General features: G+C 42.0%; 1 long non-coding RNA gene across 1 annotated transcript; it reads left to right on the top strand.

Moving 5' to 3' along the window:
- The first annotated feature begins 1,977 nt into the window (after nucleotides 1-1,977).
- Nucleotides 1,978-24,775, top strand: LOC138918409 (uncharacterized). The gene is made up of 3 exons (XR_011427798.1): nucleotides 1,978-2,071; nucleotides 3,157-3,255; nucleotides 23,385-24,775. It is a non-coding gene; the product is annotated as an uncharacterized lncRNA (long non-coding RNA).
- Nucleotides 24,776-26,459: the final 1,684 nt, after the last annotated feature.

The following is a 26,459-nucleotide window of genomic DNA, read 5'->3' as shown; positions in this document are numbered from 1 at the left end:
AAACAAGTTTATAAACTCTTTGTTATTAAAATGAAATCCTCTAGGGAAATTAGGTGTCAAAATTATAAGGCCAATATTTGGTAATATTTATAGTTGATAACATCTTCACATGCATCAGTTTATGATAATTTCTATTACATTGTCTCATAGAGAATGCAGAATAAATTTCTTCGGAAAGAAGAAAAGTGTTCATCTCTGTATCCTGGATGAGTTGAGATGGGGAAGTGTAAGTTAACTGATTAAACTTCCACTAGTCAGTTCACTGAGCAAAATAGTATCCTTCAGAGCACATTGTAGTCATATCTCTATTGACATGTCCTGAAATTAAACTCAAAATACTCAAAACTTGGGTGATTTTCTAACGTTCTTTGATATCCTTGGAAACTGAAATAGACTCCGCTGTTTCTCAGACCCATCAAGAATTCATTGTACCTGCAGGAGAGGCCCACGCTCTTGGCCTTCTCGAGTTTCTCTTTGAAGGGACAATAAACAATCCCTCCCTGAAGAGAGGCGAGAATGAGTTTGCCTCTCAAGTTAAAAGGAGATGGGAAGTGTGAGGGGAGGTCAGGGAGCACCATGGCAAACTCTGTGGCTGAACTTGAAACCCATCCAACAGATACGTGTCAATGTTGACTGTGCTCAAAAGGCAGAAATCCCAAGCCTAAAGGTCCTCAGATTTCAGTGAAATTGAAGTGCCTTCCTTATTTGCCTTTAGCAATTCACTGTTTTAATAGCAGCATGAAACTTTCTTATGACTAAACCTTTCTTGGCCGTGAACAACCATGGCTGAATGAATAATTATCTATTTAATAGGGGCTAGTCCTCTACTTTGTGATTTTTCAGGTGCCTTCCTCTAGGAAGCCTTTCTTGCACTTCCATCTGAGGCTGACCATCCCCTTTCCTAATTCTTGGAGCACTCAGGGCTCACCTCGAACCTTCGCTGTGGCATATTGGGATTATCAGTTCAGACGGGCAGCTTCGACAGGGAAAGATCACTCTGTTGGCAGTGCAGTGGAAAGACAGCAGAGACAAGGACACTAGATATAAAGCTCTTAGAACAGAGGGAAGTGATGAGGGTCTGAACAAAGGCAGCAGGAGTGTGTATGGAGAGGAGATGACCAGCCAGTTTAACAGAAATTTAGGACGTAAAATTCACAGTACTTGGTTGCTGATTTTATGTGCAGAGATGAAGGGAAAAGAGGGGGTGACTTTAGATGATGACTGGATGGCAGTGCCACATACTGAGGTAAGGAATGTGGAACTTTAAGGGTGAGTCCCTTAAATGACTTCAGTGTTGGACATGCTGAGTTTGAGCTTCCATGGGACTGGGATAGATATGGGAAGCAGGCAGTTGGGGTGTAGGTCTGGAGTTCAAAGGCAGATTAGGACTGAAAATGTAGATTGGGGCTTTGTGGTGATCATGGAGGTGTACTGCTCAGATCTCTCATCAAGAGAACCTGCTGCAAGAAAAGTCGTGGCAAACAGCCTTCTGTTCCTGCACCTTCAATGTACTGTGGGCTCTCACCGGCCACACTCTCCCTGGGCGCCTCCCACCCAATGACTGAGCATGGGCTGTGCCCTGTGGGATTTTTCTAATACAACCTTTCTCGAGGCTGTACTGCAATCTGAGGCTCTCCCGACCTGATCCTCCTTCCTTCCTGCTCTCCTCTTTTTTTTTTTTTAAGATTTTATTTTATTTTTTTCCCCTTTTTCTCCCCAAAGCCCCCCCGGTACATAGTTGTATATTCTTCGTTGTGGGTCCTTCTAGTTGTGGCATGTGGGATGCTGCCTCAGCGTGGCCTGATGAGCAGTGCCATGTTTGCACCCAGGATTCGAACCAACGAAACACTGGGCCTCCGGCTGCGGAGCACGCAGACTTAACCACTCGGCCACGGGGCCAGCCCCTGCTCTCCTCTTTTTAGTTGTCTGATTGGCACAAGGACTAAAGTCTCTCTCTCTCCCCTTTATCCCTTATAGGCATTTCTCCCAAGAAATCTCTTGCACATCCAGTTCTGTTTTGGTGTCTGGTTCTTGGAGGACCTGAACTGACTCAGGAGTCATCAATATATAGGTAGATAATCATAAAAAGAATGGGAATGAATTAGATATATCTGGGAGAACATATAGAATGAGGAAAAAAAAAAGGATTGAAATGTTCGATAGAAAGGGTTGAGGTGAAAACCAACATTTAGGTGCTCATAAGACGGTGTCTGAGGCCAGGCTTCCTGGGTTTGAATCAGGCCCCACCTCTTATTAGGGTGTCACTCTGGGCAGATTGTTTAGCCTTTCTAAGCCTCCTTTCCTTGTGCATAAAAGGGGGAATCATAGTACTCATTAAAGGTTTGTTGTGAAGATTTAAATGCAATAATTTATGTAAACTGCTTCAAAAACGACCTGCACATACTGAGGTCTCTGTAAAAGTTGGTTGTTATCATCAGGCATAATGGATGTGGAGCCCCTAGAGTAGCAGGAGTGGTCAGGGAAAGAAGAGGAGGACCAAAATAGCATAGCACAAAGCCAAGAGAGCAGCAGTTTCAAGAAGGAAAATAGTATCAAAAGTCATAAAGAGCTGTGAAGAATAAGGTGAAGTAATATTCAACAAGCTTGGAAATGAATGATGATTTTGGCAAGAGCTGTCTCAATAGCGTGAGGAAGACAGAAGCCAGAGGATGGTGACTTGAGGAGTGAATGGTGGGTGAGAGAGTGGAGGGAGTGAGCAATCTCCAGTCCTTCCAGAAACTTGGCTTTGAAGTGAAGGAGAGCGAGAGGGTCATGGTTAGGTCCATGGTACAATCAAGCTTCTTTATATGCAGAAAGCAAAGTACTCAAGAATAAGAACAGAAAGAATTTTTAGATGGCAGGAGGTCCTTAGGAATTGGAAAGGAATAGGATCCAAAGCACAGAAGGATGAGTTCATCTGGGCAGCAGGAAGGATGGTTATGTTCTGAGACCACGTAAATTAGGATGAGGACAGACTGAGAGGTCAGAAGACAGGAATGTGAAGGTGTTCCCAAGTGATGACCTGTATTTTCTCTCTAAAGAAGTCTCCAGCATTGCATCTGTTGAAGGTGAAGAGGGCAGAGCTGGAGAAGGCAACTTGAAGAAAGTGGAAAAAAATACATTATATTGATACGTATGTCCCCTCTCTCCTAGCAGGGAAGGAAAACCAGGTTCCCCAAGTACTTCACCTGTAGCCACTGGGCTTGGACCTTTGACATAGCTGCTGTCCTTAATTTCCACCTGCCACCCTGGGAGGTAGGTATCATTATTCTCGTTTCACAGATGAGGAAACTTGAGGTTCGTAGAGATTGAGTCATTGGTCTAAGATGTACAAGGTCTAGCAGAGTCCTCAACAAATATTTCTTGAGTGAATGGACTACACAGACCATGCTCTTTCCCATCTCCAACTGGTTGTAAACTTGGGTGATGTTTTTTCCAACAGCCTTTTTGCTACCGAGAATGTTCTTACGTAGTTAAGTCATGGATCAGTCATAACCTTCAAAAATGTTGCAGTAATGAAAAACACAAAAAAAGTGGCTGGACAAGGAAATGCCTTTGCTACTTTATTTACCCCAAAATAGAAAAGCTACTTAAAAGATTATGACTGATTGAGAAATGAGATTTGGTTGGACAAAAGCACTTGAAGCTCGAGTTGCTAACATTTCCATCAAGGACCTCCCTGAGAGTCAGAATTGATGTGGGGATTGTTTTAGTTTTGTTGTTAATAATATCTGGATGAAAATGCCTGCCAAAACATTTCACTGGAGGATTTACAATATGCTTTCCAAATCTACAACTGAAGGGCAGCTGCTGATGTCAATGTGTGCGTGTTGGCATTCTCCAGTTCGTCTGGATGAATGAAAAATAACTGATTGTGTCCTCAAGAACACTGTGTATTCTTGATACTTATAAGTCTCAGTCTAATTTGTGTTCTTCTTGTAATTATTCTAGTCAAAAAGAGAATGGTGCAAATAATAATTTAAGGTAATGAAGGAATAGGTCACTAGACTCCAGGTTCCTTGTGGGCGGGGATTGGGTCTTATTTAAATTTCCAAGATTCATTTTAGAAGATTAACCCAATGCTTGGCACACAAAGTGAGCTAAATAAATTCTTGCTGAATTATGTTGAATTGCATCAGTACTGCACACAGCAGAGTGGGCAGATGGGCAAACCATTTCAATCCGCTTCAGTTTCCTTCTAGAGCAGAGCACAGAACTCTACCATAAAGATGCTGTGTGCATGAACACTCTAATTCCTTGTTGAGCTTCAAAATAAATTATTAATCCCTGAGAATAATCCATAAGCAGGGTCGTCTGTCACTGTAGCCAGAGCAGAAAGAGTAACCTCCCTAAATTGTATCCTTTTTTCCCCTCTTCAAGTCTTTGTTTTTGCAGCTCTTTGGAGCTCTGGTTCTAATTCTCATTCTATCCCTGATTTACTGTTTGACCTCAAAATGAGTAACTTAATCTCAGTTAATAGCTTGAGTTTCCCCTTCAGTGAGAGGCAAAGGGGCCTGGCTATATAGTTAGCAAATATCAAGCCTCAAAAATTGGATGTGTTATTTAGTGCCATCCATCATCTCTGTAAGGCTAATGGAAATGAATCACAAATACAAAGCCCTGTTCGAACTCCCTCAACTCCTTCCAAATTAGCCCTTGGAGGTTGATCAGTCACCGTGTAGTGTAGTAAGGGGAGAAGATAAGGAAGCTGGAGATGGCTGCTCCAAACCCAAAGGAGAAGATGACCCTGGCAACAGAGGGCAGCAAGGAGAAAGCTCAGCTCACTAGTCGGGGCGACTGCGATCTGCTGATCATCAACTTGCCACCTTGGAAAAGAACAAACGAGCCTCTGCTTTTGAAAAATAAATGAAAGACAGCTGTGCACTCATACCCCTAATATATATATATATATATATTTTTAAAGATTTTATTTTTTCCTTTTTCTCCCCAAAGCCCCCCGGTACATAGTTGTGTATTCTTCGTTGTGGGTTCTTCTAGTTGTGGCATGTGGGATGCTGCCTCAGCGTGGTCTGATGAGCAGTGCCATGTCCGCGCCCAGGATTCGAACCAACGAAACACTGGGCCGCCTGCAGCGGAGCGCGCGAACTGAACCACTCGGCCACAGGGCCAGCCCCTCATACCCCTAATATTTAAAGTTGAGTGAAATAAGATGCAAATTTACAGACTAAGTCAATTATGGATTAATTCACATTTTCCAGGATTTGCCACTTGCTTTCTTTAAATAGTAAGCACTCCCTGGAATCTTTCAATAAGATAAACTTTAAAGATTAGATTTACATATGGTACTTTAATAACAATCTGAAAGAAAGAGGAACATATAGCTCGTCACAGAGTGATGGGTTATGAAGGATGGCGCCCGGCAGTAGAGGCTGTGATTTTCTCCACAAGGCTGCAGGCTCTCTCCTGCTTCCCAAGCCTACATTTCCCAGGGAGGAAACAGATCACAGAGGTGAAAGTCCCTGTGAGAAAGATCTAGAAAGGCCCTTTGTGGATGACTCACCTCTACTACAACAGAGCTTAGAGCATTTCACCCAAAGGAAATGACCAGTTGCAGTGGCTGTGGTCACAGTGCATGTAATGTTCTCCTAGGGGCACAGGCAGTCCAAAACCTTGAGGACACAGCATTGCCTAACCCCTCTCTAGAACAGAGGCCTGTGTTGGTTGAGGGTGTCAGACCTTGAATTTGGCTGCATCCTCTCCTACTCTGTTGCAAGCCCATATGATGGCCTCTACAGGCACCTGGAGAGGGCCTTTGGGTCCCTACCCAACTTGCTACTCAGCACACAGCACCATCTGTACGCTTACTGGGTAACAGCAGTAATGGATGGACACTTCAATCACATATGAAAAGCTCTAAAGCTCTGCTTTCAAGGGCTGTAAATCTTATATATCACGTTCCTAAGTGACTGATGAGATGCGTTCTCCACACAGCCGAATGCTCCAGGAATCTTTGTGGCAACCGTAGTTCATAAATTTGTTTTCTGTGACAGTATTTACAAGCTCCATGATTTACAGTAGAACTCAATAAATATTCAAGATGATAAAACACCAAAATTGGAAGTAATGACTTGTACATGGATAGAATAGAAACTGCTATTTCTCAATGTTTAGAGGGAAAGATGGAACTATTAAAGAGTCTATTTGAAAACAACAATATGCTATTTAAAAAAACAATCTAGTCCAATCAGTAACAAAATCTTCCAATTGAATTGGCCTAGTGTTGGGACCAGGATGACCTCAGTGGTCCCCTACTAATAGTACAAATCCCATAAGTAGCAATATGATTGAGATTTTTATTCCATTCACTGTCAAGGTCTACTGCAAAGGAGGTCTTCTTGGCTTCAGGTACAGGTGCGGTGAACAGCTCCTCCAAATTACTATTTGAGAAAATTAAGGTCAGATCCAGTCTAATTATTTCCTTGCAGTTAGCTCCTCATATTACAATCATTTAAGGGAAGTAATGGAGGAGTGGCATTTGTCTTCTGTCATACTGAAGTCATGGGGTAAATGACCAGGGTTTTTGAAATGGATAATAACTCATTTTATGGGTTAATATCATTGAAGGCTTATAGCTCTTGATTTGCCTCAATGTTCATGTTTAATTTTTGAGTGTTCTTTATAGTGAAGAACTGTTACTTTTGTCTGGCGTGCCCCTATTTGCCTTTCTTTTGATAATGAATCTGGAGTTGCTTTTAGGGAACCATCCTTCCCTCACCTTGAGGATGGAGGTGGAGGTAGATTACTAGATCCGGAGAGGAGCAAGAGATCTAGTCATTGGCCAATCAGAACTTAAGATCCTCTAGCCCTAGGACCAGTTCAAGGACAAGGCTGAAGTTAGTCAAAAAGGGACAGTCTGGAATATTTACCAGAACTATTGGAGAAGAAACCTTCTTTTTCTATGGTGGTATCTAGATGGTAGAATGTAAGCCAAGAGCTGCTTGCCATCTTGACACCATGAGGTGATGAGCCTAACCTAGAAGAAAGCAAAGCCACTTGAAGGAAAGAGACGTATGACACCGTGTGAGCACCTTCGTGCATTCCCCTTTTTGCATAAGCCTACTTAAGTTTCTGCTACTCAGAACTGAAAGTGTTCTGGCTAATGCATACAATTCTTGACATTCTATTTTCTTCCCCAATTATATATTTTGAAAGTTTTCAGACTCACATAAAAGTAGAAAAAAATGGTAAAATGGACATGTGTATAATCCTCACCTAAATTTACCAATTTATTAATTAACTATTTGACACATTAGCAGTTTTTCTATTTATCTACCTACATCTATGTATCATCATCTTCACGTGTTTTGTTTATGCTACTACATAACCCCAACAATATTATCATACCTAGGAAAGTTAAGATCAATTGGATAATATCTAATAGGCAGTCCATATTTAGTTTTTCTTAATTGTCCCCCAGATGTCTTTTTTTTACTCTTCTTTTGTCTCTTTTGATTTAGAATGGTCCTCTCAATTTTTGTTGTTATTTTTGAAAATGGCATTGTCTTTTATTTTTTAGAACCCAGGCCTGTTGCCTTGGAGAATGTCCCACATCCTGGATTTATCTGATTATTTACTCAGGATTAGATTCACATTAACCATTTTTATTTTATTTTATTTTATTTTATTTTATTTCTTTAAATGTGTATTTTTGGCTTGATTATTTTTTTAAGATTTTTTAATTTTTTTCCTTTTTCTCCCCAAAGCCCCCCAGTACATAGTTGTATATTCTTTGTTGTGGGTCCTTTTAGTTGTGGCATGTGGGATACTGCCTCAGCGTGGTTTGATGAGCAGTGCCATGTCCGCGCCCAGGATTCGAACCAACAAAACACTGGGCTGCCTGCAGCAGAGCGCGTGAACTTAACCACTCGGCCACGGGGCCAACCCCACATTAACCATTTTTAGCGCAAATACTTGCTAGGTGATGCTGTGTACTTCTTTTCCCATCACATCAGAAGGCGCCCAATGTCTGGCTGCCTCACTGCCTCAGTGTTTCTCCATTTGATCAGTTGATTAAGGTGGTGTCTCCATATCTCTCCAATGTATAGGCACATTTTCCCCTTTAGGATCAATAAGTAATCTGTGGGATGATGCTTTGAGACCATGTGACTATCCTGTTACCGAAGAAATTTTACCTAGTATTGGTAGCCACTATTGATGATCATTGCCTGAATCAATTAGTACAGTGGAGGGTGCAAAATGATAATTTTTTATTTCTTTCACTCCTTTTGTATTTATTACCTAGAAGTAGAACAAGAGACTCCCTCCTTTATTCTGTTTCTCTCTCCACCTTTATGGAGGTAAAATTAATACACAATAAACTGCATATGTTTAAAATGTATAATTTGATGAGTTTTGACATATGTTGGTGAAACTATCACCATAATCAAGATAACAACCATTTCCAACATCCCCCAAAGTTTTTTGTCGTCCTCTTTCCTCTACCTCATCCACAAGCCACTACTGATCTGCTTTCTGTCACTATAGATTAGGTTTCATTTTGTAGAATTTTATGTAAATGGAATCCTACAGTATGTACTTCTTTTTGTCTGGATTTTTTCACTCTGCTTGATTTTGAGGTTTATCTATGGTGTCATGCGTTTCAACAGTTTCTTTCCCTTTTATTGCTGAGTGGTATTCCATTTTATCTCTCTCTTTTAAGTCTGCATAGACACATTGATTTTTTTTATTTAATGTGTTATAATCTGTATTCTTTTTTATACTCAATTTGTGCCAAATCTGGCTAGCAGAAAACCCTCCAGTTAATTTCTGTAATGTTTTGACATTATCTCCATTAGAGTTTGAGTACTTCTTTGCTTTCTGGAACAAGATATTCCATGTTTACCTTGAACTTTCATTTTGCCAGATCCAAAATGAATCCTTTCTTAAGGAGCACTGGTTCCTTTCAGTGAGGAGTGGTAGTTAGAAAACAAAATCTGGGTGCTAGATATGCTCATTTCTACTGGGAGGTCATTGCTTTTAGGCTTTTTCAGTGGACAGGTTAGGAAATCTCTTTTTTTTTTAAAAAAGAGTTTATACTGATATTTTAATTTCAAATCTAGTGTCACAGGGTGTTCCTTCACTTCCCTCCCATTTCATGGTTGTATCTCACTTCCTCCACAGTGTGAACTCTCTGATTTTCAATATCAGTGTAATTACTCATTTAGTCTTTTCTATAAGTCACAAAAAAATAGCTTCAGAATTATAACACCAATATAATTGCCAACAACAAACTCACTAAAATTTAAGATTTGTTTGCTTCTTTTTGACCTAACTGGTGCCAAATTCCCCTCTATGGGGGTTGGTAAAGTGTTTTGACACACATTATTCTACCTTGTCTTTTATAAATTTTATTCTTATTTTACATTCCCTACAAGTTTTTGAATATCCTCAAGGCACAGTCTATTTTTTATTTATCCTTGTATACTCTACAACACGTAATATAGTGTGTTGTTCATAGAAGGCGCACAATAAGTCCTGAATGAATAAGTAAATGAATGAATAAATGAATTAATGAGTTATTCTTTTCCACAATATCAGCATTGCTAGCCCACTTGACAGGGAACTGGGACCTGACTAAGGAAAGAACATTTTTCAAGGCCCCTCTACAAGTTGACATAGGGGACATAAAGGATTGATGAAATGCAGGCAAGCAAGAAAAGGTGGGACACTAATTCTGAACTTTGAAATTAGCAATCAAAGCACATTTGATTAATATCTACAATGTGCCGGGCAAGGTACACACAAAGAGTATGAAGATATGAAGATGATGCCATGGAGCTCAAGGAGCTGGCAGTCTAGTTATGTCTGTAGGGATGCAGGATACACACACACACGTATGCACACACAAGAAAGGGCAGTGTGTCATAAAGATCAAATGGATGGTACAGACATTTTAATGCAATAGGAGTTAAGAGGAGGGAAAACAGGAACTGCAGTTTGGAATGAGAGGCTGGGGATGCAGTGGACAGACTCCATTGCAGCCTTGAGACTTGGTTCAGATGAAGTAGGATTCGAATCAGAAGAAAGGCTGAGGGACAAATGTGGGAATTTACGGTGTGTTCAAGAAACAGTGAGTAAATCAGTTTGGCTGGAGCAGGGAGGTTATATAGGAGAGCAGAAGGTACTGGAACTCATTGTTTGAGGCCAAATTTTGGGGAAGCCATGAATGCCCTGTAAAGAAATATGGTCAGTCATGGTAGCTATAGTTTCACCGTGCAGTAAGATTGCATGTTTTTTCATGGCCCTCTTTGCTGTTTCTTGCAGTATCCTTCCCCACTTTCTGGGGTGGTGTGGTCCTCGTGAGTTTGTGAAAATGGGGTCAGTCACCGTCCCCACCTCCAAAGCACTGAGTAATGTCAATCAGAGGACCTCAATATCTGATCATGGGTGTTGTTTAGGAGTGGACACTTTACCTAGGCAGGAGAACTCAGAATCGTCACAGGACTTGTATATGGACATGGGGAGAGAGAAGTCCCTTCTTCACTGGGATTGCTGAGCTGGGAGGATGCAGTAGGGGACAGTCAGAGGTGGTACTGCTCACCTCATGGTGAGAGTCAGCATGCAGAAAAAAGCTTAGCCGAGTGAAATGCTGGAGGGACAGACAGAGCTCTCACTAGGTCGCCTGCGCCCACTCAGGCCTGAATCAATGGTTCCCTCCTGACAGGCCAATTATATGTAAACCAAATGAATTCCTTTTTTGTTTAAATTAGCTTGAGATTGGTTTCTGACACTTTCATTGAGAGAAGCTTGACTGACATAAGAGGCTTGGATTTCATCCCACAGATCAAAGCTTCACAATTTGGTTTCCTTTGATCACTGGTCCTAGAGATCCTTCAAAAAAGGAATTTTGTGGTAAAGCTCGTTTAAGAATACTGCCTTCCACAGGCTCCTTTGTAGGTTCACTAGCACGTTAACTATTGAATACTCTAAGAAGTCCTCCTGGAGCCGGCCCAGTGGCGCAGTGGTTAAGTTCGCATGGTCCACTTCGGCAGCCCAGGGTCCCCTGTTTTGGATCCCAGGTGCCGACCTAAGTACCGCTTGGCAAGCCATCCTATGGCAGGTGTCCCACATATAAAGTGGAGGAAGATGGGCACGGATGTTAGCTCAGGGCCAGTCTTCCTCAGCAAAAAGAGGAGGATTGGCAGCAGATGTTAGCTCAGGGCTAATCTTCCTCAACAAAAAAGAAAAAAGGAATAAAGCTACATTTCTAAAGAAGTCCTCCTGTGAAGTATCTGTTTAACTGTGCTGGAAACCTTCCATTTGTCCCTCCACATCACCATGCATTGTCCCCACCCTGCTCTGTGCCCTGGAAGGTGACTTGCTCTTTATCAATGGACCTCCTTGCCGTTGGCCTCAGCTGGGTTTGAAGAGGACGTCACGGGGAGGGAGGAGAGTGAGGTGGTGTATTTACTTCCCTGGCTCTGCCCCGCCAAGTCCACATGGGCTGGCCATATGCCTCAACTCAAGGACAAAGGTCCTGTGGGGCATCCCTCCCCAGGTACAGTAACCTTTCTCTCTCTCACCCTTCAGGCCAAGGGATAGTTAATGGCTCCCTGCTGGTACCAGCCCTGGGCCACTTCTCCTTCACTTCTTCTGCCCAGTCACAGTCATTTACTAAACTCTCCTGAAATTACTCACTTTGAGTGTGCCATCTGTTTCCTGCGAGGAACTGACTGAAATCTTACTGCTAATGAATCCATTATTTCCTAAATTTATTAAACCCACAACTTTTTTTTAAATTGAGGAACACATATCAACGTCTGACAGAACTCAAGTTTTGACCACATACTTTTGGTAAATGCCTTCCTAGGCAGTGCTTTGGTACAAGATTCTGGAAAGATGAAGGCAGCCTGACAGCTTTTCCATTCTTACCCTGGAGCATTCTCTACAAGAACCTGGTGTTTCTGCCCAACTAGCACATCCGATGGCTTTCAGTTAGGCCTCAGGCTTCACTGCCTTTGTGTACCATATCTTCTCTCCCTGGGAACCCCTCTCCCTGCTCTTCTCCTACCAAAACCCAGCCTTCTGAAAAAGCCCAGCTCATGTCACCATCTGCCCATGAGCATTCCTCCAAGCGCTGGAGCTCACCATGGCTCCTGTCACTCCTGTGGCCCCTGCAGTTCGCCATGTTGCACAGCTACCCACATATGTGTTGTTGAAGGTCATGGTTTAAACTTTTGCCTTGATAGTTAACTTTTTTCAAGTTTGATTTGTGTGTCTGGAGCTAGACTGTAAGCTTCTTGATGACAGGGACAATATCCCTACTTTTTTACATATCTCACAACTTCTAACAAATGCATGCTGTTGTACACACTGGGAATATCTCCCCTCTTCTCTCTACTGACCCTATGGATTCTGTCATTTTTTTTCACACGTGGTTGAAATCCTATCACAGTATAAAGCATCCCCTGGTCATCCCAGCCAAATGTGATTTTCTTAGGCTTCTAGCACTAATTATCCTCCAAAGAATACGCTCATGTACTCTGACATATAGTGTCATCTGGAACTATTGCTTATGTTCTACTATTAATTAACTCTCTGTGGACTTCTATCTTGGAGACTTAACAAGTTTATAAGCACCGTTATGGGCTGAATTGTGTCGTTGTCCCCGCCCCCCTGAATTCATATGTTGCAGTGCTAATCCCCAGTAGTTCTGAATGTGACCTTATTTGGAAAGAGGGCCATTGCTGATGAATTTAGTTAAGATGAGGTCATACTGGAGTTACAGTGGGCCCCTAATCCAATTTAACCAGTATCCTTATGAAAAAGGGGAATTTAGACACAGACATGCACAGAGGGAGAATGCCATGCGAAGATTGGAATTATCCTGCCACAAGACAAGGAATGCCAAAGATTGCCAGCAAGCTACCAGAAGCAAGGAGAGAGGCATGCAAACAGTCTCCCCCACAGCCTCAGCAGGATCCAGCCCTGCCAACGCCTTGATCTTGGACTTACGCCCTCCTGAACTGTGAGACAATCAAGCACTGCTGCTGAAGCTACTCAGTCTGTGACACTTTGTTACGGCAGCCCAAGCAAACTAGTATAAGCACCTGAGGGACCGGGACCCTATCTTGGAGCCCCAGAGAGTAGGGTTCCAATTGCAGATCCATCACTCGTTTCTTGTGTCATTCCTGGCAAGTTAATTTACTTCTCTGAGCCTCAGCTCTCTCCTTTGCAATGTGGAGATAATAATATCTACTTTGGAAAGTTGCTTAAAGGATTAAAGATAATACATTAAAATGCCAGGCACAGTGCTTGACACAGTTAGAGTGTTCAGTAAGTGCTAGATCCTACAATTATAATCCTCTTATTTTACAAATGGGAAACTGGGACCCAGACATCCAAAGTGCCCAGTTAAACCCACACAGTTAGGTAGGGACAAGCTTGTCAAAAACCTCCAAATATATTCGCTTCAACCCATATGGATACTATGTCTTACTTTTCATTGCTGAAGAAAACAGTTAGTGTGACAGCATTAATTTGATGGCATTTTGTGTGTGGGTTTTGCTTACTGCTATGCTACGGCTGGGGCCTTGAAATTGAGGAGTGGAACCTTTGTGTTTTTTTCCACCCACAGGTAACTGAGATAAGACCTATCTTAAAGCAAACTATCCTTCCTTTTTTGTAAAAAATTAAATTCCTTTGTTTAAGAATGGTATGAATCATATCATTTATTTGTATAAGATTATAATTAAGGGCACTAATTAATGAGCAGAATTTATAGGAATAGGCTACTAGAATACCACTACTTTGTATGCACAGATACTTTCTTCTGTTATTAGATACTCTTATCAAATGATGCTTGGGTTAATTTTAAATGCATATTCCTCCCAAATGCAAGATCTTCACTTTATATACATCTCTTAATACCTGTCATTTTGGTTGCAACTTGCTTCCTTCTCATTTAAAATGACTGAATGTGAAGCCTGCTGCAGAATGATTGGTTTCCTTACAGGTTAATCAAATGAAATATGTACTATTCCTGCCCCATAATTATACCTATTCTGGTGACGTAAGTCAAAATTGGTGATGTCTGTTAAACCATAATTTTTTAATATAATTGGTAATCAATGACTGTGCTTTTTATGCGTCAACATGCTGTTTATCAAACTATCCTTCTCTCAATATGTTGAGAAATCAAGCGTGAGCTGAATGGATGGGGTCCAGGAAAGGTTATTTCCACTCTATCAAGAGGTTGAGGACCCTGATCCAAATGCTGGATGGATCCCCATGAAGCTTATCAGTTTAAAATGGCAGATTATCCAGTGAAAAGAATGAAAAGAAAAAGAGTGTGAAAGGGTGAGTGAATTCTGAGATCTCAACAGATTTGTCTGTTCCCTTCCATCATGCCATGACAACTTGCATCAGAGAAATTTCTTATTTCAAAATTGCAAAGGATATTGAAATATCTTCTCTTGAAACAGAAACTTGGAAGCCCTTATTTCTGAGATAAAGCTGTCAAGAAATTAAACCAGAATCAACATTTGACAGGTTAGCGTCATTTTTCATTTTTGAGGACCTAATCCCCCTTCTCCAGCAACCTTTCCTATATGTCAGATCCACACACGATTTAGAAGCGGAAAGGATGGGGAAGGGAATCTTCAAAGAAAGAAAAGACGAAAAAGGCTCCTCAGGCTCAGAATCGGCTCCTTCCTCCAAGGACGTTAGAAGCTCCCAGGGGCTAAGAGGGTGGGGTGGAGGCAATCCTGTGTGCTCTCTTTCATCAGCTGGCAATTTCAAAAGCACCTGCCTATGTTTCCCGGCTTCAGGAGGGGTCACCTCAGCCAATCCTTTCTCATTTTCCATAATCCATTGTCGACATTGAGCACAAAATATACTGTCCCCGGCCTCCTGCGTGTTTTCTGTTTTTAGTCTCAAAATGGGTATTAATGGACTGGTCCTCTGCATTCCTAAATGCTAGGTGGCAGGGCTGGGGGCAAAAGTGTGAAGGGGGAAATGGGGAGAGTCTTTTAGCTGCAGAAAACCTTTATTCTTCTCTAGCAGAAGTTCCACGCTTGACTTCCACCAACTTTAGGGGTCTGCTCAGGTCTTTAGGGGATTCCTGAACCCATTAAAGTCATATGTAAGATTGTGCATATGTATGTAGGAGCTTTTGTGGGGAAAGTTTCCATAGCTCTCCCAGGGTCTGCTGCTTTAAAAAATTCAAGAATCACTGTTTCATAAAAGTTTTCTTAACTTAAAAAAATATGAATTGAACCCTAAAGTTATAATTCTAAAGTAATAATTAACGTGAAAGGTTGAATGAGGTGGATTTTATAAGAACATTTCAGTCAAGTGTAATTCTCAGATATCTGGTGACTGAAGAATAATATAGAAAGAAAGATATACTTTAAATGTTCAGGATATCGAATCTTCATAATGACTGAACGTATAAATATAGATGATTTGTTTCAACAAGTATTTATTGAGTGCTAGCTATATTGGACATATAGAAGTCAGTAGGATACCATCTCCGACCTCAAGGGACTTACTTTCCTTGATGGAATAGAATACACAAAGAACTAAGGCACTAATCCTGCTGCAGTCTGTAATAGGAATTGAAATTTGAAGAGATTGGAGAATTGCAGAGTCCTTTTGGTTTGCTTGAGAAATAACAAGGATATCAACTTGTATGGTAGCAAAGAAAATGGAGAGAATGGATAAATTATGTGACCTAAAAGTGGATTTGTTTCATTCATTCATTCATTTATTCGTTCATTCTTACTTTAATTCATCTTTTATTGTATCAGTCGCTTGTTAGAAATACTGAGAAAAAGTGAGTAGAGTTTCTGCCCTCACAAAGCTCTCTGACCAGCCCTGAGAGCTCTTTTTCTTTTTCTTTTGTAAAGAATAATGGCTTTCCCCATTTCTCACCTCTTGTATATTTTATTTGTTCTTATTTTTTAAATTACTTACTTAATTTTTTCCCCTGGGAAAGATTCTCCCTGAGTGAACATCTGTTGCCAATCTTCCTCTCTCTCTCTTTTTTTTTTCTCTCCCCAAAGCCCCAGTACATAGTTGTGTGTTCTAGTTGTAAGTCGTTCTAGTTCTTCTATGTGAGCCACCACCACAGCATGGCTACTGACAGATGAGTGGTGTGGTTCCATGCCTGGGAACTGGGTCCAGGCCACTGAAGCAGAGCATGGTGAACTTTAACCGCTAGGCCATCAGAGCTGGCTCCTGAGTGCTCCTTTAATTTAGCAACTCAGAAATTAGTCCTGCCTCCTATGAGTGTTCACAGCCTCCATCTAGAACCATTCACCCCATATCCTTTCAAATTCTACTTCCTGGCCTGTTTGCAAACCTCCCAGTTTCTGATCACATCTTATTTTCTTGACTATGGTTCCACCTCACTCCGTTGGCAGTATTCCAGCTCTCACCTCTGGCTTCACTTCTTCGATTCACTTCCTACTTCCTGTTTTGGGTTAGGCTGATTTCACATGCTTTGGGTAAATTCTTGCCCACTCCAGTCAAGCAGTGTGGTCTTGGCAACCAGGCACAGTCCTCATGGCTGCCTCCCTTCCCCACAAACAGCCCAGACCCAGATTCCCAAAGTCAAGCCATAAAGACAAGTGGATATAAACTAATGAAGATGCAATGTCATTGCACTATTCTTGTGGATTGAGTAATATGCTGTTTGGAGCACAGAGGCTGGAGTGGAATCTGATGAGTTCAACAGGATTCAACATTAATAGAACTACCTTCCTAAAGGAGCATCCATTGGTTTAAGCCAGTAAGAATTCATCCAGATGATTAAATGACCAACTCTCAGAATCATAAAGGATTAGAGCAGGAAGGGGCTTTAGAGATCATCAAATTCAGCCTTGGCATTTTTCACTGAGCAAAAAACCTAAGGTACATGAGCTGAAGACTCATAAGGAGTTTTTGACATATTCCTACCTGCCCAATGCATTTTTCCAAACAGTGCACTGCTGCACAACAGTTCAGTTATAAATGGAAAGAAAAGATGTGTGTCATTTTGTTTCTAAAGCTGTCAGGAGGGACCACATCTTGAACGTACTCCTTATGTGATCTGTCAGAGTCCTGGACACTGATGTGCTTCCTTAAGGATTCCAGAGGAAGCAGAAATGAGGCCAAGGAGGAAAACGGATTTGAGAAGAGGTGAAGAAGGCAAGATAAATCTGGGGTGTGCCCATTGTATCAAGCAAGCAAGATGGAGACAAGTCTGCATGGGAATCTTGAAAAGATGAAGTTTAAATTCACATGAGGGGTAGTATCAAGTCGTCTTGATCCTTCCTACTGAAATTTTCTGGAAGCAGCAGCATCAGTACATCTGGAAGTTCGCTGGAAATGCAGCTTCCCAGGCCCCACCTCAGACCCACTGAATCAGAATCTGCACTGTAACAAGATCCCCCAGCGATTTGTATGCGCACTAAAGTTTGCGAGGCAAGCAATGAATTGCTTACTTTGGCTTTTTTCCCTGACTAGCTTAAATTACATTGAACATTAGCAGAAATTGAAAACTAGGATGAATGAAATTTGCATGGGGACATCGGTAGGGGTATATAAGAAAGCATAAGAGAGCATCAAATCAAGATGGCAGTAAGACTTTTATTTCTTGTGTGGCGTATACACCTGAAACAACTATTTTCCTCTGAGCTTGAATGAATTGTTTTGCATTAGTGCACTACATTGCGACAGGGCCTGTGTTTGTGATTAGGTAGCTTTGACAGATGGGGCCAAGTGATTGGGTACTTCTGCCCAAGAGGCAAGAAGGTCACCTGTGCCCAAGAGGATATTTCTCCCAAATGAGATGTGAACCCCTTTTCTTAAGAACACAATAGTGTACCCTGCTGCCTGATGAAATTCCTGGCAAACAGTTCAAATGGTTTTTTAAAAATCATTTTAAGGAATAAATGTAAAAATGGGATAGTGAACAAACAAACAATTGTTGGACGTTAGCTGCCATCATTCAGACTGTATTTTACACGGGTAATCTCCAGATTCCAGGGAGGGAATGGAGACAGCAGTTCCAATCCTGGATGTCCCTCTGTAAACCCGTACAGTTTAAAGCTTCTAAATCCCAATTAGGCTGCTTGAACCAACTGAGATGCCACAAATGCAACCTAGTGGCTTTTCCCATGGGGAGTCAGAGAAGTGGAAAATATTTCAAGCAATTTGGGCATGCTTGCATAACCCTTTTGTGGAAATTCCTGCACTAACAATTTGCAATTAAAGTGAAAGTGAGTAAAAATAGAATGACCTCTCATTTCAACAATGACTATATTTTGTAGACTCTGGTATGTGAATGTGCTTTACATCTGACCCACACATAATGACAAAGACACCAAAAATCATCAACTTCCTACATGCCTAACAGTATAGAATATATATCAGGAAGCAGGATCCTGGTGTAGCACTAATGACAATCTTTAGCTAAGACATAAGACATGGTTGCCTAAAATGTAAGCAAATCAACAGGCAAGTGAGGACAGAAAAACACGTTCTCAGTCCAAAGTGCAATTGTAAACCCATATTATCTGTAACAAATGTGGCCTCCCAGTCAGACTGATGCCTGAAATTCCCATACATTTGAGTCACTTCCCCATTTAGCATTCGCTGCTTGGTATCCGGGATAGGAATTAATTTTTATCAATCTAATGAAAAATTCCTTAGAAAAGTTACTCTGCAAGATGGAAAAAAATATAATGTGTTGTACCACAAAATATGTGCATTTCTTTGCTTAACGCTGTGAGTTATTTGTGCTATTTCCTTCCCTTAGCTTGGGTAAATAAGAGTTCAATATTAACTGGAAAAAGTTTTGAGAATCGCTCTGCTAATGTCATTATGCCATGATTCTTTCAAACATTTCTGAGATGCCATCAGATAGTTATAGGTTTCCTCTGAAATTTTATAAACTCTTTGATAAATGTGTAGAGTGTTTATGTCATTTGATGACTAATAATGTCCACCAAAAGAAATTTTCTGGGACTGAATCACCTACAAATGCTAAACAATTCAAACAGAACTGGGCTGTTTGGCAGAGGAAAAGACCTGTGAGTGAAAATGATCAGTGGATGAACTCAAGTTGCAAAGTAAACAGAGGCTACAGCCCACTCAACCTGGGTTCAGGAGACTTTCGGCAAGGGGTGGGCGTAAAAGGACAAACTGGAGCCTGATCGTGAAGGATATGGAATGCTTCACTGATGATTTTGGCAAAGGAGACTTGTCAAAGATATTTAAGCAAGGTGGCAATGTGAATTCTCTATTTTAAAAAGATATCTCTGGCCCAAGAGTGAGGACGGCTAGGAAGGAGACCAGTCTGGGGGTTACTGAAACTGGATGAAACGTTGTGAGAGTTTGAACTAAGCATATTAAAAGATGGGAAAGAAGTAAAATTGATAAAATATAGAGACGATGGAAAGGGAGTTGGGGCAGTAGGTGAAAGCTGGGTCGATGGTAACTGAATTTTCTGCTTTGAGGGTAGCTGGGTGTGTGGGGATTCTACTCATAGAGTTAGGGAACATCGGAGGAAGGAAACCAACCCTGTTGGACGTGTTCGTTTGAAAGCGCTCTGGGTGTGGAGTTAGGGAGGACCTAGACTAGTGCTACAGTGATTTGGGAATTATCGTAGATAGATTATGGCTAAAGTTGTTAAAGTCTATGAGATGGTTCAAGTGAGAAAGTAGTATAAAAAGACAGAGGGTCTATCAGGGTCGTGGGTGTGAGAAAAGGCAGAGAGAGGAAGGAGTTTGAGGGCAGTCAGTCACAATAGGAGAGATTTCAAGAGCCAGTCTACAGAATGATGTGCTGCAGAGAGATATGAAACAGACCAAGCTCCTCTAGACTGGACTTCGACCTTTGAGAGGGAAGTTTAGGTCCTGAGGAACGAGCTGACGAGTCCCAACCTATAACCGGGGTTTGAGATGTTATGTATCTCATAGAGTTGTGGGTAGGAGGATGCACTTACTCAGATCAAACAAAAACTGTGGAAATACACTCTGCTGGGGAATTCAAGTTGTGTGGGGATGGAGGGGTGCAGGGTGAAGAGGCAGTGGGTGCCTTGAACTCTGTCACCCAGGGCAGCCATATTGTCTGGAGGGAGATGAGAGCTCCACGCACAGCCTCTGTTCTGGGAGGTTGACTTGGGGAGAGAAGGGGTGAAGGGCAGGTTGGGGGGCAGTGGGTGTTGGGGTCAGTTTTCTACAGTTGGAAGAAGTTAGCTCTAACAAGAGCTACCATTTCTTATGTGCTTTTTATGTTGCTTCATATACATTATCTCGTTTGATCTTCAGAACGACTTTGCAAGGTACAGTTCAAAAATGAGGAAAGTGAAGTTCAGAGAAGCCAGGTCAGAGAGGCCAGGTGACTGCCCGAATCCAGCAGTGACAAAGCAGAATTTGAACCCACATTTGTGGAAGATCAAAGCCCTGGTTCTTTCTTCCATGATATTCCACCTTATGTCTGTCCTCAGGCAGCAGGTCTTCCCCATTGGACTTAAACAGAAGCAGGCTCCAGGTCTAGAGAGAAAGTCAAGCCTGAGACTAGCAAAGCCACAGAGCCCCCAGTCCCCAGCCCCAGAGCAGGGAAGAGCTGGTGTTCTGAGGGAGATTATGGAGTGAGGAAGGGGGACTTGTCAGAACCAGGGAACCACCAGGACTGTGACAAGCAGAGAGGAGATGAGGCTAGGGGAGCAACTGTTTTCCAGGGACATGGGACCCCAAGTCTGATCAACAGCAATGACAGGCAGGGAGCAAGTTGGGAGCAGCCATTTAAAGGTGGTGTATTTTATTTAGGGAGCGTGGAAATTACGCATGTATGTAGATTAGAGATATGCCAGTGAAGAGAGAGAGAGGAGAGGAGTGATAAATCAAGGACTAAGACTGCAGGGACATGGACTAGCCTGCAAAGAATTCAGACTGAGCTTTCTCTGAGACAAGAAGGAGGGAAGGATGGGTAAAGACGTTATTAATTTTGATGACAAAAGGGGAAGAAGCTGAAAAAGTTTAGACTGAATAGCCTCCATTTTCTTATTGAAGAAGGGGGATATATCATTTCTGGAGGGTAGACAGTGAGATGTAGAAGATTTAAGGAAAAACACAAAAATGCAAACCAAAGCATCAGGGAATGTGAAAACAAGTTGGACGACAGGAGAACACGCATTGAGGACCCAGCGGAGGTGGGAAAGCAACCACTGGGAAGGGAGTCAGGTAGCGCAATTCCAGTATCTTCCTGTGTCTCACAGCAGCTCAGGAGGAACCCCGGGAAATAGCCAAGCATTAGGTGAGAGACCATGTGGGGAAATACATTATAATACTAAGGTGTTACGCAGATTAACTGCATCCAAATTACTCTATTCAGTTTACAGAAGATGAAACAGATTCTGAGCAGTTAAGGGCATTTCCCAAAGTCATTGAGGCAGCAGCTGCACTTGAACACACATCTTCTGGCCCCAGGCCCTGTGTTTCTGGCACACCCCTCTGCACAATGCAAAATTCAATGCAAAATGAAATTGGAAATGAAATTGGAAATGGAAGTGATAAGGTGAAAAATAAACAAACAAAAAAATCTCGCTTTTAATTCTTTTTTTTTTTTAAGATTTTATTTTTTCCTTTTCCTCCCCAAATCCCCCCAGTACATAGTTGTATATTCTTCGTGGTGGGTTCTTCTAGTTGTGGTATGTGGGACGCCGCCTCAGCGTGGTTTGATGAGCAGTGCTATGTCCGCGCCCAGGATTTGAACCAATGAAACACTGGGCCGCCTGCAGCAGAGCGCGCGAACTTAACCACTCAGCCACGGGGCCAGCCCTCTCCTTGCTTTTAATTCTTGTTCTGGATCACAGAAAAACAAAGTATTATCTATTTTCCATTCTTATCTGGCAACACTTGAAATGCTCCCTTTCTGGTACAATACCCAACAACCCAGAGAACAAATGCTGCATTACAACAGGGAGAAATTCAAAGTCAAAGACGGTGGTGGAAAAGAGACAAGGACTAGATTCAGAGGTAGTATCATCACAGGACCTTCAAGGATTATAATTTAACAATTTCAAAAAACGCTACCCCAGATATACTCCATGGAGCCAGATGAGTTCAGTTTGAAGAGACAGCTCAGGGAAGGTAACAGCGCTATTTACAGTTTTTGAAGGGCTGTGTGTGGAAGAGGGCCTGCATCTGTCTGCACAATCTAAGGAAATAGGAGCAAGTAATGTGGAAATTAATAAAAGAAACCTTAACTAAATTGGAGTCGAGAAGGCCTGTAGGGGGAGCCCCTACACCCTATCACACATCCCAAATTAGACCAAACAGGAAGAGAGGGAAGCTTGCATCTTGAGCAGGAAGCAAAACTACTTTACTACTGAGGGAAGACTCCTCTCCCTACCCAGCAACAGCCCAGCCAATGAGAAATGCCATAGCTCAGCCAATGAGAAGCAGTTAATGCCCTGAGCTGCTACTTTCTCCCAATGGGTTCTCCTTTAGAACAGGCCCTGGCTTCTCCCCCTTTTTCTCTATTAAAGCAGCTCCCCTCCTTTCTTGTCTGGATTTGCCTGTGGTCTGCTGTAGCATGCACATCCTGAGTTACAGTTCTTTCTTTTTTTAAAAGATTGGCACCTGAGCTAACAACTATTGCAAGTCTTCTTTTTTTTTTTTCTGCTTTTTCTCCCCAAATTCCTCCAGTACATAGTTGTATATATTTTAATTGTGGCGTGTGGGACACCACCTCAGTGTGGCCTGATGAGCGGTGCCATGTCCGCGCCCAGGATCTGAACCAGCGAAACCCTGGGCCGCCGAAGCAGAGCGTGTGAACTTAACCACTCGGCCACGGGCTGGCCCCCTGAATTACAATTCTTTTGGCTATTCCTGACTAAACTCATTTTGAGATAAAATAACAGGCAAATTTGCTTTTTAAGTTGACAGTAATAGGAACTTCAGTTCAAGATCATGAAGTCTAATTGTCTAATGGAATGATTCAAAAGCAAAATGAGATGCCTTTTCAAGTAGTGAGTTCGCTGTCACGGAAAGATTTCAAGTACAGGCTGGTTGATAGCTTGGCAAGATTGTTGTAGAGTATCAAAAGAGTAATTTGCCTGAAGCAGAGTTTCCCAGTTTGTGAATGAAAGACCTCTGTGGTTGGGGTGGTGAGCAGTGGAGTTACTACCAGAGGTCTGTGAATTCTTGGGCACAAGTCTTGCTTTAGACAGAATGAAAAATATATTTGGCAAGCATATACACTCTTTCTTTTCAAATTTTGTAGATGTTAATATGATTAATAAAGTACAAATTAATTATGAATGTCACCGAATTTATAAAAGTCTTTTGCCATTTTGCTTTTTCTCAAAGTACAGATATTAAAAGTGCAACTACTGTGACATGGAGTTCCTTAAAGTTTTTCTGTTTTTTTAGGTTAAAAAGGGTCTTCATCGGGGCTGGCCCTGTGGCTGAGTGGTTAAGTTCGCGCGCTCCGCTGCAGGCCGCCCAGTGTTTCGTTGGTTCGAATCCTGGGCGCGGACATGGCACTGCTCATCAAACCACGCTGAGGCAGCGTCCCACATGCCACAACTAGAAGGACCCACAATGAAGAATGTGCAACTATGTACTGGGGGGCTTTGGGAGGAAAAAGAAAAAAAATTTTTAAAAATCTTTTTTTAAAAAAAAAGGGTCTTCGTCTTTGAAAAAGTTTAGGAAACACTTCCTTAGAGCACTTTCAAAGACCTTTCCATTGCAAGATTATGATTTCCCAAATCCTAGGAGCTCTAAGGGCCACAACTGGATTGGGGGGAAAATAGCCACCCAGCGCTAGCAGTTGGTTACATACAACTCTTGGCGCTTTAGCACACGCACACGCATAAAAATACTTTGAAACACCACACACAGAACAGAGCCACCAGCTGTGGCTCCTCAAAATAGTGGGTTTAGAGACCCATCATTTCCTTGTTCCATAAGCTGACACATCTCTGTTCGCTGCTCCAAAGGGCAAGGGAATACTTTTGCCACTGTATGTATTTCAGCAGTCATCCAATTTTTGTCATTTCCAAGTATTTGGTACTACCCTTTCTAAGTTTGTTTCCATCTTTAAATATCTAGCTCATGTTCATTTCAACTAATTTGCTAGTGAAGTGCCTTTTGTTTAGAAAAAAGCACTCATATTTTCACCACTGTCTCATCCTAAGCACTTACTAAAGGGGGACACTTTGTGTTGTCCAAGTGAAGCAGAAAGGTTGAGCCCCCACATCTGCTCCTTTTAAAGATTGGTTATGTCAGAGAGTTGAGATGAAATCTGATTTTTAATTCATAATTTTTCTTTCTTTTCCCAGAAATTAGTCTTTACCCTCTGAAAATACTTAATAAAAGAGACTCTCTGGGCTCCCTCCAAGGAAAACTGAGGAGCAGATTCAGTTTCTCTTCAGAGTTTCTTACCTCCTCCTTCAATGCCTTTTCCTTGCAATTCTACTGGCACCCCTATCCCAGACACTTGTGGTATTTCAAGCTATTCCATGGTGGGTTCCCTCCTGGTGGTCATACCGTGTGGGCGGGGTGAGGTCTTGTAAGCACTGGTAAGGTAGGCAGACTTGGCCCCATCTACACTGTATGATTTAAGTGGCCCAGATAATACTCCTCACCTCCAACTTAGGTGCTCCAAGATCTGAACTCTTTGCATTCAAAGTCCTCTCTCTGAATTCTTTCCCCTTATCTTCCTTAAAACACAGATACTTCTGGAAGAATATTCATTAAAATAAGTCTCAAAGAGATGTTATATATTTAAACATGTATTAATAGACTTTCTATTGAAATTATAATTTTGTGTGATTACAGTCCAGTACTTCTTCAGTAACAGAGGTCCCAGACTTGATGCAAAGAAGGCTGGAAATATGGTTGAATATTTCCTATCCCATTTGAGGCTGACATCTTGGGGTGGTGAGGACGAGGCCAGGAATTATAATCTAGAACACCAGCATCCTGTGTAGCACCACCTAAAGTACAAGTGAACGAAGAAATCCATTTATAGGGTACCCTAATATCATAACAGCAGCCATCCCACCGAGTTCTACACAAAGATAAGAAATTCAGAACTCTTAGTAAAACTGGAAAATAGAAGATTCTCCACACAGACAAATGCATAGGAGCCAACTTAATCCTTCCTTAGAAAGAGCCACCAAGAACCATGGTGTCTATAAACAGAATTTGAAGTTAAGGACAGTCAAAGCCAAGAATCCACAACCAATTCAAAGCAAATATTTCAAATAGGCAAAGTTTAATGCTAAGAACTATTGAATCAAATCAAAGCGTCAGAATAAAGAGGAGGTGGAGGAATCAAAGACTGAACAAGTGCTGGAATCTTTGCAGTGTTCTTTCTTTGTTCCTGAATGAAGATAGTCTTACCCAAGCAAGCAGGAAGGGGGCCTGCGGTCTCCAGAAGTGTGTGGACCCAGTGGGGGCAGCAGCCTCCTGTGATAAGACCAGGGAAGGACGGAGGACCCAGGAGACAGAGCTCTGTCATATTGCATTACGCTGTATTTCTGGAAGCTCTCCTTTTGAAAGCTCCAAATCTGCTCTAAATAAGGGAAAGAGAATCTTCTCGGCTAAATTCTGCAGTCTTGGTGGAAGACTTGAGGAATAAAACTGTAAGAATGCCTCAATGACTTTGTTGACCACTCTATGACCTTTCACCTTAGGACTACTTCACATATTCTTAGAAGGGGCTCCAGCTTTCATATTAATCAGAGATTTTTGACCCTGAGGTTCTTTCAGGAATTTCATGTATCTCTCACATTTTTTTTTTTTTTTTACTTGTGGAAGATTAACCCTGAGTTAACATCTGTGCCAATCTTCCTCCACTTTGGATGTGGGATGCCTCCACAGCATGGCTGGTGAGTGGACTAGATCCATGCCTGGGATCTGAACCCAGGAACCTGGGCTGCAGAAGCAGAGTGGCCACTTGGCCACGGGACCGGCCCCTCTCTCACACTTTTTAAACCACCATAGTTTCTGCCAACAGAGAGGTAGCATATAAAAAAAAGAGATAAATGATATTCTGTTTTTCAGTTAAACAGAAAAGAAATTTGACACAAAAAATAATTGGACTGGGGCCAGCCCAGTGGCGCAGCAAAGTTCACACATTCTGCTTCAGAGGACCAGGGTTTGCCGGTTTGGATCCTGGGTGCAGACATGGCACTGCTTGTCAAGCCATGCTGTGGTAGGTGTCCCACATATAAAGTAGAGAAAGATGGGCACAGATGTTAGCTCAGGGCCAGTCTTCCTCAGCAAAAAGAGGAGGGTTGGCAGTAGTTAGCTCAGGGCTAATCTTCCTCAAAAAAGTAAAAAATAAAAAATAATTGAACTAATCCATCATTTATTTCTGAACTTCTCCCTTGCCTCTCACTGGGGGTTGGGGAGGGAGTGGTCATGTGACATAGTTTGGGCCAATGATGTGTCAGCAGGAGTCTGCTGGGGCTCTGGGAAATGTTTGGCTTTCCTGGT

The sequence above is a fragment of the Equus caballus genome, chromosome 17 (genome assembly GCF_041296265.1).
Source record: "Equus caballus isolate H_3958 breed thoroughbred chromosome 17, TB-T2T, whole genome shotgun sequence".
In the NCBI taxonomy this organism is placed as follows: Eukaryota; Metazoa; Chordata; class Mammalia; order Perissodactyla; family Equidae; genus Equus; species Equus caballus.
The sequence above is the reverse complement of the archived record's forward strand: the minus strand, read 5'-3'. Positions and strand labels throughout refer to the sequence as shown.